The sequence below is a fragment of the Chionomys nivalis genome, chromosome 20 (assembly GCF_950005125.1).
Source record: "Chionomys nivalis chromosome 20, mChiNiv1.1, whole genome shotgun sequence".
NCBI lineage: Eukaryota > Metazoa > Chordata > Mammalia > Rodentia > Cricetidae > Chionomys > Chionomys nivalis.
The window spans coordinates 27,491,885-27,508,212 of record NC_080105.1 but is presented as its reverse complement, the minus strand read 5'-3'; positions in this window follow the sequence as shown (position 1 = coordinate 27,508,212).

Here is a 16,328-nt window from a genome sequence, read left to right as displayed (position 1 = left end):
AATAAAAGAAAAAATGTTAAGTAAATACACAATCAAAATCCTACAAATCTATGCCATGGTATACACACACGCAGGGTCAAATAAACAAAAGTTATTTATTTCACAACCTGATATCATGTTGTTGTCTAGGCTGGCAGTGACTGTGAATTACTTAACCCTCCCTGTAAAGTGGTATGGGATCTACTGTCTTAGAAATTGCATTATCAATATAAACTTCCTGGTGCAAGAAGATATAATTTCAGGATTTTTTTTTTATGTTGCTTTAACTTCCAGAAATAAAATGTATTTAGGAACTGTCAAAAATATGCTTGTTACAAAGTTGAAAGCAAAATTGTTTAAAAAGCATGTAAGCATAGAAGATTGGAATTTGAAACACCCAGGTACAGCCAAATTTAAATGCATACTGCCTTCTTTTGTCAAACTATGAATATCAATATGTAACATGCCTTATTAACTTAAGGCACATTAAGTATTTTGTAATATTAAAACATTTTTCTTGTAGTAATAAACTGTGAAGTTTTGCATCAATGGATCACATTGAATCAAACAATGGATTATTAAACCAATTCTAGATTAATTATGGATTAAAATGTTTAAAATGTTTTGTCTTTTCTAACATGATCAAAATATATATAATATATATGACTATCTTTATATACATTTTTTACCCTTAAAATATAATACACAATTTTCAAGATTTTTTATAAATATTAAATAACAAACTGCTATTCTGTCGCTTTTTAGAAAGAAATTGTATTAATGATAAATTAAATCTATCACAATTTATTTGTCAATCTTTTTAAGTGACAATATTTTCATATTTACTCTATTACTCAATTTCCCTAATCATTATTAGTAGACTTAGAATTAAAAATATTTCAAATTATCATAATATACTTAGTAAATTGTGCCTAAGGAATAAAATGTTTAAATTATTTGAGTAAATATAAATACAGATAACCTTGTACAATTGTAGAAAACAAAATATAAAAGCACCACTACTTAAATATAATTAAAATCACAAAATTATTAGTTCAATTTATTAATGTAAATATCTATACATTTGATGAATTCCCATTACTTAATAAATTTGTCATATTTTTATATATGGAGACATTTTCCTAGCTGTCATTTTCCCTATGATATTGCATCAGGACTGTCAGATGAATTAGAGGTGAATTAGTGATGAATTCACTAATATAGACAAGTGAATTTTTTAAGTTAGGTTTCAAGAAATCAAGCATCAAAATGCAATTGTAGGTTTAATATTTTTATTATGTAAAACTACTATGAATGCATTTTTATTTTAAAACCTATTCTACACTTACACATACACATTTATAATATATGTGTGTGTATGTATATATGTATGTAATCTAAGTTAAGCCTATTTTGTATTTCTGTTCATTGTGGTTGTTTTTGAACAGCACCCTAATGTTGTCATGGAATAGTTTTTGCAAAATTTAAAAACAGAATTTCAGCAATGGGGTCTCATTCTCAAATTCTAGTGGCTAATAAAAAGCAATAGCAACTTGAGAGTCAAACTTGATTGCTAATGACTCCATACACTTTGGTCACTGGACCTGGAGGCGTCAAACTGATATTGGCCAGAAAACTTCCTTCCTTCCAATTGGCTTTCATAGTGCCCACAGGTGCTGTTGCAGGTTGCCCAGGAAGAAGCGTTACTAATAACGTTACACAGATATGAACCCTGAAAGCTGAAGTAACAAAGTTCCTGGCAGGAAATGCCCATGAATGGACTTGTAGCATGAGAGCTATGGGGCTAAACAACAACTTTCTATTTAGATTTAAAGCTTACTACACAGAAAAAAAAATTTGCATTGTAAATGTGGCTAAGAAACCATAACTAAGAAATGGCTATGTAACTCGAATTCTGATTGGTCTTAATAAATAAAGCCGAGAGTCAAATATTAGGGGGTGAAACATGAGAGATCAGAGAAGCAGTGCAACCAGTCACTAGAGGAACCTTTTACCTCTATTGAATCTTCAGACCGAAAGGGCTATTCTATCCTTAGAGTGCCTTCTCAGACTGCATACTCTGACTGTACCCTCAAACTGCATCCTCAGACTGCATCCTCAAACTGCATCCTCAGACTGCTGCTTCAGACAGCAAACAGCTTCTGTCTCCTCCCGCCTTATATTCCTCTCTCTGCTCAGTAATATCCCTTCCCGTCACCACCTCCTTTGTGCTGGGATTAAAGGTTTGTGAATCCCAAGTACTGGGATTAAAGGTGTGAGCCAACACCCCACTGGCTCTATTTCTCTTTGAGACTGGATCAATCTAGTGTAGGTCAGGGTGGCCTTGAACTCATAGCTTTCTGTCAGCCTCTGCCTCCCAAATGCTGGGTTTAAAGATGTGCTACCACTGCTTGGCCTCTATTGGCTCATCTCTGCACTCTGATCTTCAGACAAGCTTTATTTGTTAAAACACAAAGAAAACATCACCACATTTCTAGGCCCTTGTGTTGAACCTACTGCAATATGTTTGCTATATGAAGATGGTATCAAACTGCTTTCTAAATATGTATTTTTATCTTTATAAATGAATTCATGTCACTCCTCATCCGAGAACTGGCTTTGTTCACTGAATGACAGTTAATACTGAGACAATGATAAAATTGCAGAAACAAGTGTCTGTGGAGTGTTCAGTCATAAATGGAATATATATATATACCATATATAGTCCATTTATATATATCACAATCACTCATATAACACAACTATATATGTGATTTATATATATATATTACTTATGTAACACATATGATATATCATATATGTGCATATCACATATATTCCATAATATGTATATACACATTCCACACCCTCATGTGCCAATGCTAAAATATACTTGAGGAGGATGCCTGAAAACCTATAAGAACGAAAGTTCTCAGGGAGAGCTGGCATTAAGCAGTGTTTTCTATAAATGAAAGGAATGTTCCCCTCCTCGAGTGTCTGTGGTTGTCAGTAAAAGGCCTGTGTGGGGTCAATGCAGACAGAGTTTGAGAATGAACACAGATGTGGGCACATAAGCCCACACTAGCAGGGTATCTAAGGAAACTGTTGACTGCTACAGAAGGAAGACTGAGGAGTCATTGACATTGCTGACTTGTAGGGAATTATTCTTTAACAACTGACAACATTGATTGAATTACACAGTTACTTAAATTTAAGAAAAAAACCCCACAAAGTTGCCAGGGAATATGAGCAGAGAGCACTGTGAGAGGAGAGGTACAGGGAGTAGAAGTGACTGAAATACATTGACACATTGTAGGCATGCATGAAATTCTCCAAGAATTAAAAATTAAAACATTCTATCAAAGTACTTGAGACCAGAACAAAAGGAAAAATACCACAGAGAGGCCCTCATTCTCAATGTGTGTGCTATATTGACAATTGCATATTGATACTGTTCTCCTAATTGGAAACATAATTTATTACACTATTTTTTGTATTGATAATATAATCACTAAACAGAACTCCGTTAATGACATTGCTAAGCTTCATCAGGTTTGTAGCCAGGGTACACTTCGAATAATTAATTATTTCCTCTCAGGAATTGCATCAGACATGGAATTATCATCATCCCCACACAGTCATAGAAACAGGACCATATTGATCTCATACAGACAGTTGGCCATGACAGGACCAAATCTACCACTATAATTATAAAGCCTCTAGCTTCCGTACTTAGAACGAAAAACCCAAGAAACCTAGAAAAAAGCAGAGTGCAGGCAAAATCTAGCAGCGGGTGAATCACAGAATCCCACTCAAAGGATCCCAAACCTGTTTGTTTTTGAAGGAATTCTCATGGAAAGTATTATAATGAAGTTTCACTTTTAAACACAATGATCACTAATGACATTCTATGTAACTGTTTCATAATTATAATTAAATTAGATACATTTGAATACAGCAAGAATCTGTTAAGAACTACGAGTTCCAAATCTAAAACTTATATTTCAACTTGAATTTGAGGCTTATGCTATCCTTGGTAAAAGCATAAGAAATATTTCTAAAGGGGTTGTTTTTTTTTCAAGTATAAACTAATTTTCTTATGTAATGTCATATATATATATAAAACTTTGTTAAATACCAATTTTAAGTGTAACTTATCATGTGCTAGCATCAGATTGTTAAAGCTTATATCTTCAATATTTGACATACTTATCCTGTTAAATCCTAATGACTAAATAACTGTAAGTATAAATGCTAAATAAATTTCAGTTTGCACTGTCACAATCATTAATTGGTGATGTACACTAATCCAAGTTTATTGATCTTCTTTTTGCTCTCCACTGTGAGTGATTTCATTGGTAAGGAGATATCATCAGATGTAATAGTGTTGGCACTCCACTTCAACAAATGAGTCTGGCTTGACTGCAGAAACATCCCGTTAATAATGAAATATAGAGTGAGTTACATAATTTCTCATATTATAACATCTAATTCATTACAGTCCTGGAAAAAAAACTTCCATCTCTAAACCTTTAGAGATGAATTATCTTGAAATGTCCATATTTAGAATACTTATTAAATCAACTGGGAATCATATATATTTCCTATGGCCTACTCTTATTCTTGACAAAGATTTTTTTAAAGATATATATTAAAATATTAAAGTGCTTTTAAACAAATCTTAATTTCATTAATGCCATAGGAAGGTAATTTTGAAAACTGTCACTCGCTGACTTAAATGTAGACTATCATTGAAAACCAACTTCAGGTCTTCTATTGAAAGAAAGAGTTCTTATTGCCTTCTATAGTTCTAATTTACGTGCATGCACACACACACACACACACACACACGGACATTGTGAAACTGTGAATCAAAAGTCATTCAAATGTTTAGCCTCAGAATATATTTATTCAGAATATATATAATATTTCTTCTAATTTTAAATATGTGTATCTATGTGTGGATATGGACATGTGAGTACAGGAGTATATACATATGTATAATTAAAATATGTTACCTATATAATCTTTTTTCATATTTTATTAAGTACTATTAAAATAATTAAATTGTAAGTAAAATTGTATATCTGTAATAAATATTTTATTCTCATAGCAATAGAAACCCCCTTAAAGAGAACTAAGGGAATAGCCTTGCTCCCCCCAAAAATTTTCACTACAATGATTGACAAATTATATCATTTTTATGTACTAAAACATTCATTATAAATCCAAAAGGTAAAATTGCTGTCTATATCTCCAAATACCTCCATAAATGTTATAATATAGTCATTAAAATCCTAAGAACTAAATAGATGATGTATTTTAGAATGCTTTTAGTTACTGATAAAGTTTTTTAAAGTATGAAAGCAATTAATGTAACAAAATTTAAATGTTCAAATCCCAAGAAATTCTGGATTATGAGATCTCTGCCACAGTTAAAGGCAGAATCAGAAAAATGCACGTCTAATTACACGTAAGTTTTTCAATCATTTCATCCCCAAAATGATATCCTTAATGCAAGATGCATGATCATCCTATTAATATTTGCCCTTTAGATCAGAAGTTTAATGAAAATGGAGAAAGAAGATAGTGGTTTCTCATAATTACCTTTGTGCTTGAAAGTTTATTCTGAGTTTTGCAATGTGAAGGCAGAGAAGTAAGTCATGTCGCATGAAAGGAAAGAATGCTTGGATCTTACCAACTGTGATGGCAGAAAGAATTGCAGCATCATTTTCTTGAAAAAAGAAACAAACTTCACTGGTGACAATTTCACAGATAATATAGATGCTTTTATTAAATATATTGGGTGACTGACATTTATTTCCTTTATACCCTTACCTGATATGAATCTTTAATTTTTAACATATTCTTTTCATAAAAGTATTTGTCACAAAATGTTCATGAATTTAGTTTCTGTCCAATTTTCTTAAGGTTAACGATAACCCTGTGAATGACAGCCCCATTCCTAACCTTTACACAGAGGAAGCAAAGTAGAATATGGAATTGAAACTTGTAATCATACAACACTAATCTTTCCAGGCCATGCCTATGTGTATGAATGTCTACCTATGTATTCATTTAGAGCAGAGCATTAAGTAATATTCAACATCACAAACGATTTCTGTCATAGTCACCATTGTCAGGTGTTGTACCTGTTCCCTCAGGTAGAAACATCTGTTCCTGGAGAGAAGAGGGAGACTCACAGAACTCAGAAGTAAACTAGATTCAGCAGTCCCAGAAAGTTGAAACCTCATGAGTCACAAGGTTCCATCAGCAGTAAACACTTGCTGGGCAGAGGAGATTCAGAGAGGTTGAGCAGCCCACCTGTCCTGTGGAGAGTCTTCAGGGTGGCTTCTTTAGTGAGTCATCACCCAGGCTGACTGAGACTTTTCAGCGCTAAGACAGCATGTGAGTCACCCGTCATCTCTAAGTCAGCCCACTAGAGTCATCAGTGCGTCAGGTGTGATTGTGATGGAATCATTAAGGAATTTGTCATTAATTTTCTGTCGGCAGTGAGTACATGTTTATTCCCGTCCATGCTCAAGAAACCAAACAGCAGCCAATTCAAAAGCATAAGTTGTTGTATGTGCTTTGGAGACTAATAAAGTTGTTAATAAAGTTGATGAATTCAAAAGTTGTGATATTCTCAGAAACACGGTGCTTCATTATTTTGATCAACCATAATGGCCTAGGATATATTTATGATTATTCTGATTTACGTCTTACAATTCTAATTGTATTTTTCTGTTATGGTGTAGCATACTGCTAGGTTAAGGTTTATTACTAATTACTAAAACATATAAATTATTAAATGCTTAAAGAAAAAAGAAAATGATGCACATAAAAAATATTACAAGGAGATTGGTACACCTTTTAAAAATAGATGAAAAATATACAAGATACAATGATAGCATTTGGAAAAAAATAAAAATAGCACATCTCTTCAAAATTATGATATCGACAAGATCTACGTTGAACTTCATAGGTGGTGAAGAATGAGGCCAACAATGCACTGATTAAGTAAATGAATTTCGATGGATTTTAAGTACTCCAAAATGAAAAAGAAAATGGAAGAGGATGGATAGATGAGTATATCTATCTGGGGATTCGTGATGAGCAGAAGGCAGGCTACATTGGATATGTAATTGCCTATTTAAAGTCTAAAGACAGTCTGCCAAAGGGACGCGTGACCATTGGATTGGTGTGTGGCAAATGCGCAAACAGCTGTAGCTGAATTCTCTGAGCCTTAGAACAGATTGAAGTCATCTATTTCCTCAACTAACAGCCTTCTGATGATATAGGAAGCACATATTTCTAAAATAATGGACACCTCTAAATTCTGCAATTGAAGCAATGTTTTAGAGTTATTAAAATAAGTGTAAGTATCATTACTCTTGTAATAACATGATTTTAGGAGCATCAGAGTAAGCAGACAACTTCTTTCATACAGTAGAACTTCTATGCCCACTCTATAGCACATGATGAGTGTATGTGTATGCATATGTTTCTTAAGAGTATAGAAGATGATTATCTTCAATACTAATTATAATCTAGAGATGGATATTCATTTTAATATGTTCTAAACATTTTAATATAGAGACAAAATATTATATAAGACATATTTTTAATGTATAAACGCGAGAAACTGTTTGAATACAAGAAAAATGTTCAAATATAACACATAATTGACTCCCACTATAATGTCAAATCTTATATAATTTTCATCAGTTTTTCAAAGAGTTGAGAAATGTGAGAGATTCTCTTTGCCTTTTCTTTCACATATTGTAAAAGAAATCATTCTCATGGGTCTATAGCATCTCCCTTGAAATAAACAGAGTCTCCCAATTTCACTGTTTACATTGTTGGTTGTATTTAGATTTTTATCATTCATTTAAGTTAAGCCACAGCAAGAAACTAAATATTTACTCTCGAATTATTTTTATTAAGAAATTTTTAAATGCAATCTTTTCTCATTTTATATCTGTCCCCTTTCACACTCCCTAACCACCTCCAGCTCTATTCTTCCCTCCACCCTACCCCACATCTAAGAAATGCTTATCTCAGAAAGGGGTCAACACTCTGACACTTCCCTTTCAGGCAACACCAAGGCTCTCCCCCCTATATCTAGGTTGAGCAAGGTATCCCTCCAAAAAGAATGTGTTCCTAGACACCAATTCAAGCACTAGATATAAATCCTGGTCCCACTCCCAGTGGCTCCACAGACTGCCCAAGCTTCACAACTGTTCCCCACATTCAGTGGGCCTAATTTGGTTCTGTGCAGGTTCCCCTGGTATCATTCCAGAGTCAATGAGCTCTCACTAGCTCAGGTAAGCTTAACCTATACATCATTGTGAAATATTTTTAAAACTTTGAAATATTGTGTGTGCTATGTATAAATGAATCATTTGTGGTGGGTTTACCATAGTCAACATAAAATATTGTATGAATGAGAGAGAAAATAAACCTAGATGACAAGGACACGAAAGTGTTTGTGCATGTGTATGTGTGTGTCTGTGTGTGTGAGAGAGAGACAGAGACAGAGAGACAGAGAAAAAGAGAGAAAGGCAGAGATCATTGTTTGTAAATGTGTGTACATGGAAATCAACTAAAGATGATATGGTCAACATTGGGTTTTATCTCAAATACATAACCTTTTTTTTCATGACAATGTTCTATAGATCAGTGAGAAATCTAAAACCAATAATTAATAACTTGAACTTGCATTCTGCCATCCCCACAGCCTGATTTTATTCAACCTGGAGAAATAACTGAGCTATGTACAGAAATAAAAGATATAGACCCCTGAATTGAAATAAAAACAATGTTCAATCTTTGATTGTTTATAAAAAACAGAATCTCTCCAATCTTTCTCATCAAAAAAGATAATGAAAGGAGGTTTTGGTTTGAAAAAACATTTGACTTAAGGATATTTGATCTAGGAAGCAAATGCATGTCTCAAGCACAGATCTTTGCAGAGTCTATGAAATAATCTACTTACAGCAATAAGATTTCCTATTTCATGGATCATTACATGTTTTCAAGTTCTTAAGACGTCCTACTTAGATTAGGAACAAGGGCATTATAAAATGGTTTTTCTACCTGTCAGATACTTAAGGGTATATCCTGCGGGCTGAGGGTATCTACAGTGCTCATGCCTACAGGAAAGAGGATTCTATCTAATTGCTCTCAATGACAGGAACATTTTTCATGGTATGTAAATTTTTATCTCACATCAAATCATTTTTTGTTATAATATCTTAGCCAGGTGAAATAATTTTTTTCTTTTATATCTTGCCATCATAAGTATTTGTACATAGTATTCATTTTATCCCATTTGTCATTACCTATCTTAACCATACATATTACCATATATATTGTATCCTTAATTTTCTTCATCAGATTATAGGTTTAATTTCTCTTATCGTTTTTCACCATCTTTGGGATGATTCTGATCTTTCAATTTGTCTTTTATGAGAGAAGAGATAAGAGAAAAAAAGTAAAAAGCAAGAGACTATGAATGATATTTTTGTAATAAATGATATATAATTTCTATTATTTACCAACTCAACTGTTCAGTTTTCAAGGAAAGCATGGACACATTTTGTATTATTGACTTTTGAGACAGATAAAAACCATCAAATGTCCTAGGTATTTTAAAACAATATATTGCTCAATATCTTATTGAGCCCAAAGCATTAATAACTACTATATATTAACATCATTGTTTTTTAAATGTCTAAGTTTTATTTTATTTCTAATCATAATTATGATTGTTTTTATTGTATGTCTGTCTGATGTATGTATGACTGTGTCTGAGAGACAGAGAGAGAGGGAGAAAAATGATAGAGAGATGGGGCAGATGCAGGAAAGGAGTTTTGGTGTGAGCTTTGAAAAAGCAGTTATTTCTCTCAATTTTTACGTTTTTCTGGGTGTTAAGCTCAGGGTATTAAACTTGCAACATGGGGCAGACGGCCTCACACAATATTTTAAAACTGCAAATGGAATATTTGACTGATCATTGATTGACAAGTGCGGATTCTTCCACAAAATCACTCTCTAAATTTTGAAGTCTGAATACATGTGTACACAACTTGAAGGAGTTTCAAAGTATTTAGACGCCACACTTTGCATGATTTTAAATATGGATAAAAATTTACATCCTAAGTATTTTTACATGTATAAAAGCATCAATATTATTACATTAGCATAAATAAAGATCAATAGTAATTGTTACCATTTAACTTTGTCATATGTCATACTTGATTTTTTTTTTTTATAACAAGGCAGAAAAAAATAGCACGAAAACTCCTTTCCCCACTACCTTTTCTTCCTTCTAGCCCTACTGGTCTTTTTCCCCCAAATCCTTCTGAGCCCCTCCTACTCTCAAATTGATGGCTTCTTTTTCTTTAATTACTACTGTTGTACACTGATATACACAAATATAAAAATACAGTCTTTCTGAGTCCATTTCTGTTGTTTATGTGTTTATAATTTCTGGAACAACTACTTTGTGTTAGACACCTAATAAGGCTCACCTCCCTGGAAGACGCTAAGTCTCCCTCTCTCAGAAGTCATTAGTTGTTTGTAGTTCTTTCTTTCATATGGGATGGTGTATCATTTCCCCCTTCCATAATCTAGAACACCAGGGAATCTCTTGTGAAATTGTTTGCCCTGGAAATAGCTGCTTCAAAAAGATATGAACAATAGCAATACAAAGTAAGCTTCCTTTTAAAAAGCATCACCAGAGACTATACTATTGTTTGTCCCCCTGTTGGCCATGTGCATTGATGTTATCCACAGTTTTGATCATTTTATCTTGGACTCAAAAATTTTTTTCTCCTTTTCAGAATCTTCAGATTTCCAGAGCAAGAACTGCTAACTTCTTATGTGTTTAGTTTTTGTGTTTGGTTGTTGTTATTTTGATGTTCCCAGTTACTCATTTTCCTTTCCTTTTGAGGACAGAGAACACAATGTCCTGTTAAAATTTTGTATTTTATTCTTAGTAACTACAAAGCATTTTGCTATTTGAGGGACTTCAACAATAAAAACAAAACAAAACCGTATCTTATATACAATCCTGCTGCTTATGTTCTGGTGGTAAAGCAATAATTACTCGACTAGATAAAAGATATGTAAGTAATAAAAGTCACAGGTGCTAAGAAAAGAGTGGGCCTGCTCTGCTATTATTTCCTCTGTAGGGTGTTATTAAAAAGAATAGTGGAAGCGGGTCTGTATTCCACTTCATTGACAGTTCCTTAGCAGGAGGATCCAGGTCTTGATTTTTATTATATTCCACACATCGTCTAGTAAAGACTGTGTTGCAGGTCCTCAATAAATGCACGTTAAATTGTGTGCAGGTGTGCTTACTTGGGCCTTTCTACTCGGAATCAAAGTGAGGCTGCCAGCCACCTGCATCAGAAAAGGGTTGGGCTTCTTGATAAAATGCAGACCCCTCTGAGACCTTTTGAGTCAGAATGCGTAGTGGAGACACAGAGCTTCACATTTCAATTAACTTCCCAAGTGATTTTCATGCATAGTACTATTTTGGGAATCACTGGAGCAGAAGATAAGGAACACATCTTTAGAGAGTAATTGCTACTCAATAAAATCTTGATTTAATACACATGGTATGCCAAATATAAAAGTCTCAAGACTTGGGCATCTTTCTTTGTCTTTATAGTTAAAGCTACTCATAAGCATATTACATTATTGCATATTATGTGTTCCCAAAGCCCTCTGTTAGATTTTTCCATGCATATAAATTAAGAAAAACGTAATCCTATTTGTCTGCTCAGAATCTCATCTTTCTCTAAAATGACTGTCTACATTTTTAGGGGTAAATAAAGTCTATACAAAATTACTAAACTCTCCATTCTGTGATTTTTGTCACTTGACTATCTATGAGCATTTATAATTGCCAAGTAACTATATGGAAACTTCATGATGTAGGGCTGAAGTGAATTAACTAATCTGATTTTGTCATATCTTCCTATCTTCTTTTCCTAAATTAAAATGTGAGCATGCATTTGGAGATAAAAGTTACATGTTTCTAAGAGTGGAATAAAACTGTAAGTTCCTTGGAGGTTTATATCAATGTCTCCTGAATGTCCACTTGCTCTTCTCAGATTTACTGTCACGTGGGAAATACTACAACTTTATTCTTTAAGCAACTGTGTTAAGATTTGTGTTCTTGAATACCTCTTTTCAATATTTGGTTACCTTTATTTTATGTGTATGAATGGTTTGCTTGCATGTATCTGTATGCACCATGTATGTGTATAGTGCCTGTGGAGGCCAGAAAAGATCACTATATCCCCTTTAACTAGAGTTCTAAATGTTTGTGCCACTGTCTGGGTGATAGGAACTAGCAACAGGTACTTCTCATTACTAAGTCATGCTTTCTGTCCCTGTTCTTGAATTCTAAAGGGATATGCTCAGAGGGAAAAAGGTGTATCCATAAAACAATTGCACCAGATGATTTTCCAGCACTGAGAAGAGTGGTATATATTAGGCCCCAAATATACCCCAGAATCTATCTCCAATGATAACCACTCACAAATGAAAAAGTGTTTTTTTCCAAGGGACTCTCACTGGTGATATAAACTACTCCTAAGTACAAGACCTATGCTCAGCAGTAGATGGTCAACACAAAAGTATCTCAATGGCATCTTTGGAGGTTCTCTGTCTCAATTTTCTTCATTTACACATCCTGTACACTTATTTATTATTTGTTTGTCTGTTTCTATCTATCTATCTATCTATCTATCTATCTATCTATCTATCTATCTATCTATCTATCTACAAAGTTTTTTGAGGCAGGGTTTCTCTGTAGCTTTGGAACCTGTCCTGGAAGTAGCTTCTGTAGACCACACTGGACTCAGTCTCACAGAGATTTGCCTGCCTCTGCCTCCTGAATGCTGTGTGCCACCACTGCCCAACTGTCCTTTGCATTTATATGATGGCTTCAGGTTTTGTGATTTTCGAATTCCTTTGTATTAAAAAAAAAGGGTTAGTACTTCTGCATTTACATGTGTTTCTTCTGCCTTTTCTTTGGCTCTTTTCCCTTTTTTTGGGGGGGGGGTCTGGTCATTTTGTTTTACTATTGTTTGCTTTCATATCTTATTTTATTATTATTATTCAGATGTCTAGCCCCTCCCCAGGAAGAAACAGAAAGGGTGTGGATTTGACTTGCAGGGGAGGGGGAGGTTTGGAACACCTTAGGGAAGTTGGATGAGGTTGCTGTGAGACAATGGTCTGTACCCAGTCAATTGTATTTTAATAAAATGCTGATTGGCCATAGTCAGGCAGGAAGTAGTGGTGGTGCAATGTGAACAGGAGAATTCTGGGAAGAGAACTCAGTCTGCAGCCTTCATCCAGATGCAGAGGAAGCAAGATGTGACTGCCTTGCTGAAAAAGTACCAAGATACGTGGCTAACACAGACAAGAATTATGGGTTGATATATGTTACAAAAATTATTCAATAAGAAGCCTGAGTTACTGGGACAATCAGTTTATAATTAATGTAGTCCTTTGTGTGTTTATTTGGGACTGAAAGACGTGGGACCAGGCAGAACAGAAATCTCGGTCAACATGAGGTGAATCTGCAATCACAATATGTTGGATAAATATGTGCTATTTTCAATAAAAGAAAAACTTTTTCAAAAGTGTGTATAAGACAGAATATGGTCTTAAAATCTGTCTGTGTCCTAATTCAAGGTGTCTGTGACAGAGATGGAGCAAAATGGCAAGTTATCCTGGATTATTTCTATGTTTGTAATCTATTAAACAGAGTCTTTAGGTATCAAAAGGGAATCAAGGACTCAGCATCCGACTATGGCCCTTGAAATGGTTTTAGACACCATTCCTGGTGTGGAACACAAAAGGGATGACATTGAAGAAAAGCTGGAAACAGCAACGATATGAATTGTCCTAATGACATAGAAACTAAATGCAGAAAAGATCGTTTCAGCCTAGTGAAACTCCATCTGGAATTATGACCTATAAAGGTATAAAATGAAGATTGGGGACTTAGCTATGTTGGAAGAATTCTTGACTAGTGTTCTTCAAAGCCCAGAATTTATGCCTTAGTAAATCCTGCTTGGTGAAGTCCTTGATCCTAGGACTCTGGAAGTGGAAGCAGGAGGAACAACAGGTTCAATCATCCATTGCTAGACTGGAAGTTCTAGGTCAGCCTGTGTTACAAGCTACCTAGTCTTTAAAACAAAGGTGAGGGAGAAAGCGAGAGAAATGTGAAGAAACAAAACAACAGAATGAAACACCTATAGAATGATAATTTTGCTATATATCACTATGCAAACACAAAATATTAAGACATCAATAAAATATGTTGATCTCAAAAAGATAACCTGTTGGATACTTAAAATTAACAGAAGTCTCAAACAGTCCATCACATAGTGATTTTTGCTTTAACACAATTATCCTACATGTAGTAGTACATAAAATTTAGGCAACACAAATGAAAAATGCTGTATCTACTTTTTTTCACTACTGCTTACTGACCTTTCAGTTGCCCCTGCCCCAGAATTAGAAGAGTAACTTCACCCCCAAAGTTGTCAGGTTTGGACATTGTTTAAGAAATGATTGTTTAAAAGTTTATTAATAGCTAGAAATCTCTAAAACCAAATGCATAGTAATTTGAATATTGAAATAATTCAACTTTTAAAAATTGAGTTAGTTCTTTGGCAATTCTGTGAATATGTACAATGTTTTCAAACAATTTTCTTCTGTCACCCTTTCTTATATTTTCCCAGCCTTATCAACCCTCTGTGTTCACTACTTCTACCTTTCCCAGATTTATAACTTGCCTTTGTTTTATGACCCAACCTTGTCTGGCTATTAATTGCATTATTGCTGTATAAACAAAGTACACTTATTCACAATGTTGATAGGACCTGATAGCAATGTTTTTTTCCTCACTCCTTCTCCAAAAATGTTGGCCCTTATAATCTTTCTCTTTTCCTTCATGTTTCCCAAGCATAGTATGCATGTTTTATTTATATTAACATAAGCCTGAGAAACAACTTCAAAACAAAATTGAAATCTAATTTTCAGAAATATGGTTCCATACTCCCTTCCCAAAATATAATTGAGAGAAAATAGTTTAGGACTCTACAAAAAGTCAAGTACTTTTAGAAGAAGTTTAAGTATGTTTTAGCCAAATCTTAAGTATAATACATGTTAAACAGGATGCAAAAAAATGAAACAAAAAAGAAATGAAACAAGAATATTTGGATTATAAACTAGAATAAGAGGGAAAAGTATGAAGAAAACTGTGTAAAGATAAGTGACGACTGAATTGAGGAACTGAGAAGATGAGATATTGAGAATGAAGAGGATAGGTAAGAAGGTTTGTGGTAAGACTTCATCAGAATACGTGTTCTGTATATTGGAAATCCTAGGAAGGTAAAGCAAGTGAAGAAAAGAATGCTAAAACAAGAGACCCAAGCAAAGCACTTCCCTCGAGTGGTTAATAATCCAACATGGTTGTTAGGTTTGAAACTCAGAACCAAAATGAGATGCCTCCTTAATACATCAAAGCAGATCAGGCTGCCAGGTTCTCCCAGCATCCCTCACTCTTTACCTGCTACAGGGTATGACTGCATACCCCATCCTCTTTCAACTCTGAACTCTCCAGCCCAGGGGCAGCATGCCCATCTCCTGGATCTCTTCCCTATAGAATCCAGACATTTGGTTACCTGACCCTTTTTGTACCTTTTACCTACGGGTACAGCACCTGGTTCCCTCTCTTTGCTTCCCTTCCTCTCCTCCTCTCCCAACATGGCCCAGCTTAGTCTGGTCTTGTCCACTCTGGACTCTCCCCAGATGTATCTATTCCTCCCTCTTCTTATGTTTGCCCTCTTGTCTATAGTAAACTTTATCCCCCACCATACCTAGGAGCAGCCATGTCCTTTCCTCTTGTCTATAGTAAACTTTATCTCCCACCATGCCTAGGAGCAGTCATGCCCTTTCCATTCTTTTTATTTATTTCTAATTCAGCGGTAAACATGACTTCCTAAATATGTTCACTGATTTAATAAAATTTGTATCACATGTCTCCTGAGGTTCCATAGATGTAGGCACATGCTTTATAAAATTGACATGGAAAGCTACAGTGTCTGAAATAGCAGTCTTCACCTGTAATAATATTGGCAAGGAGTGTGAAGTGTGAGCCATTGCTCTACCAGACATTAGGCATGTGCCACAATAAGATATTAAGATTATACTATTGGCAAAGCAATAGACATAGACCAGTGAAATATAACCAAAGATATTGACTTAACCAATGTACACATATTTATTAGAGACACTCAACTAATTTGGGGCAGTGT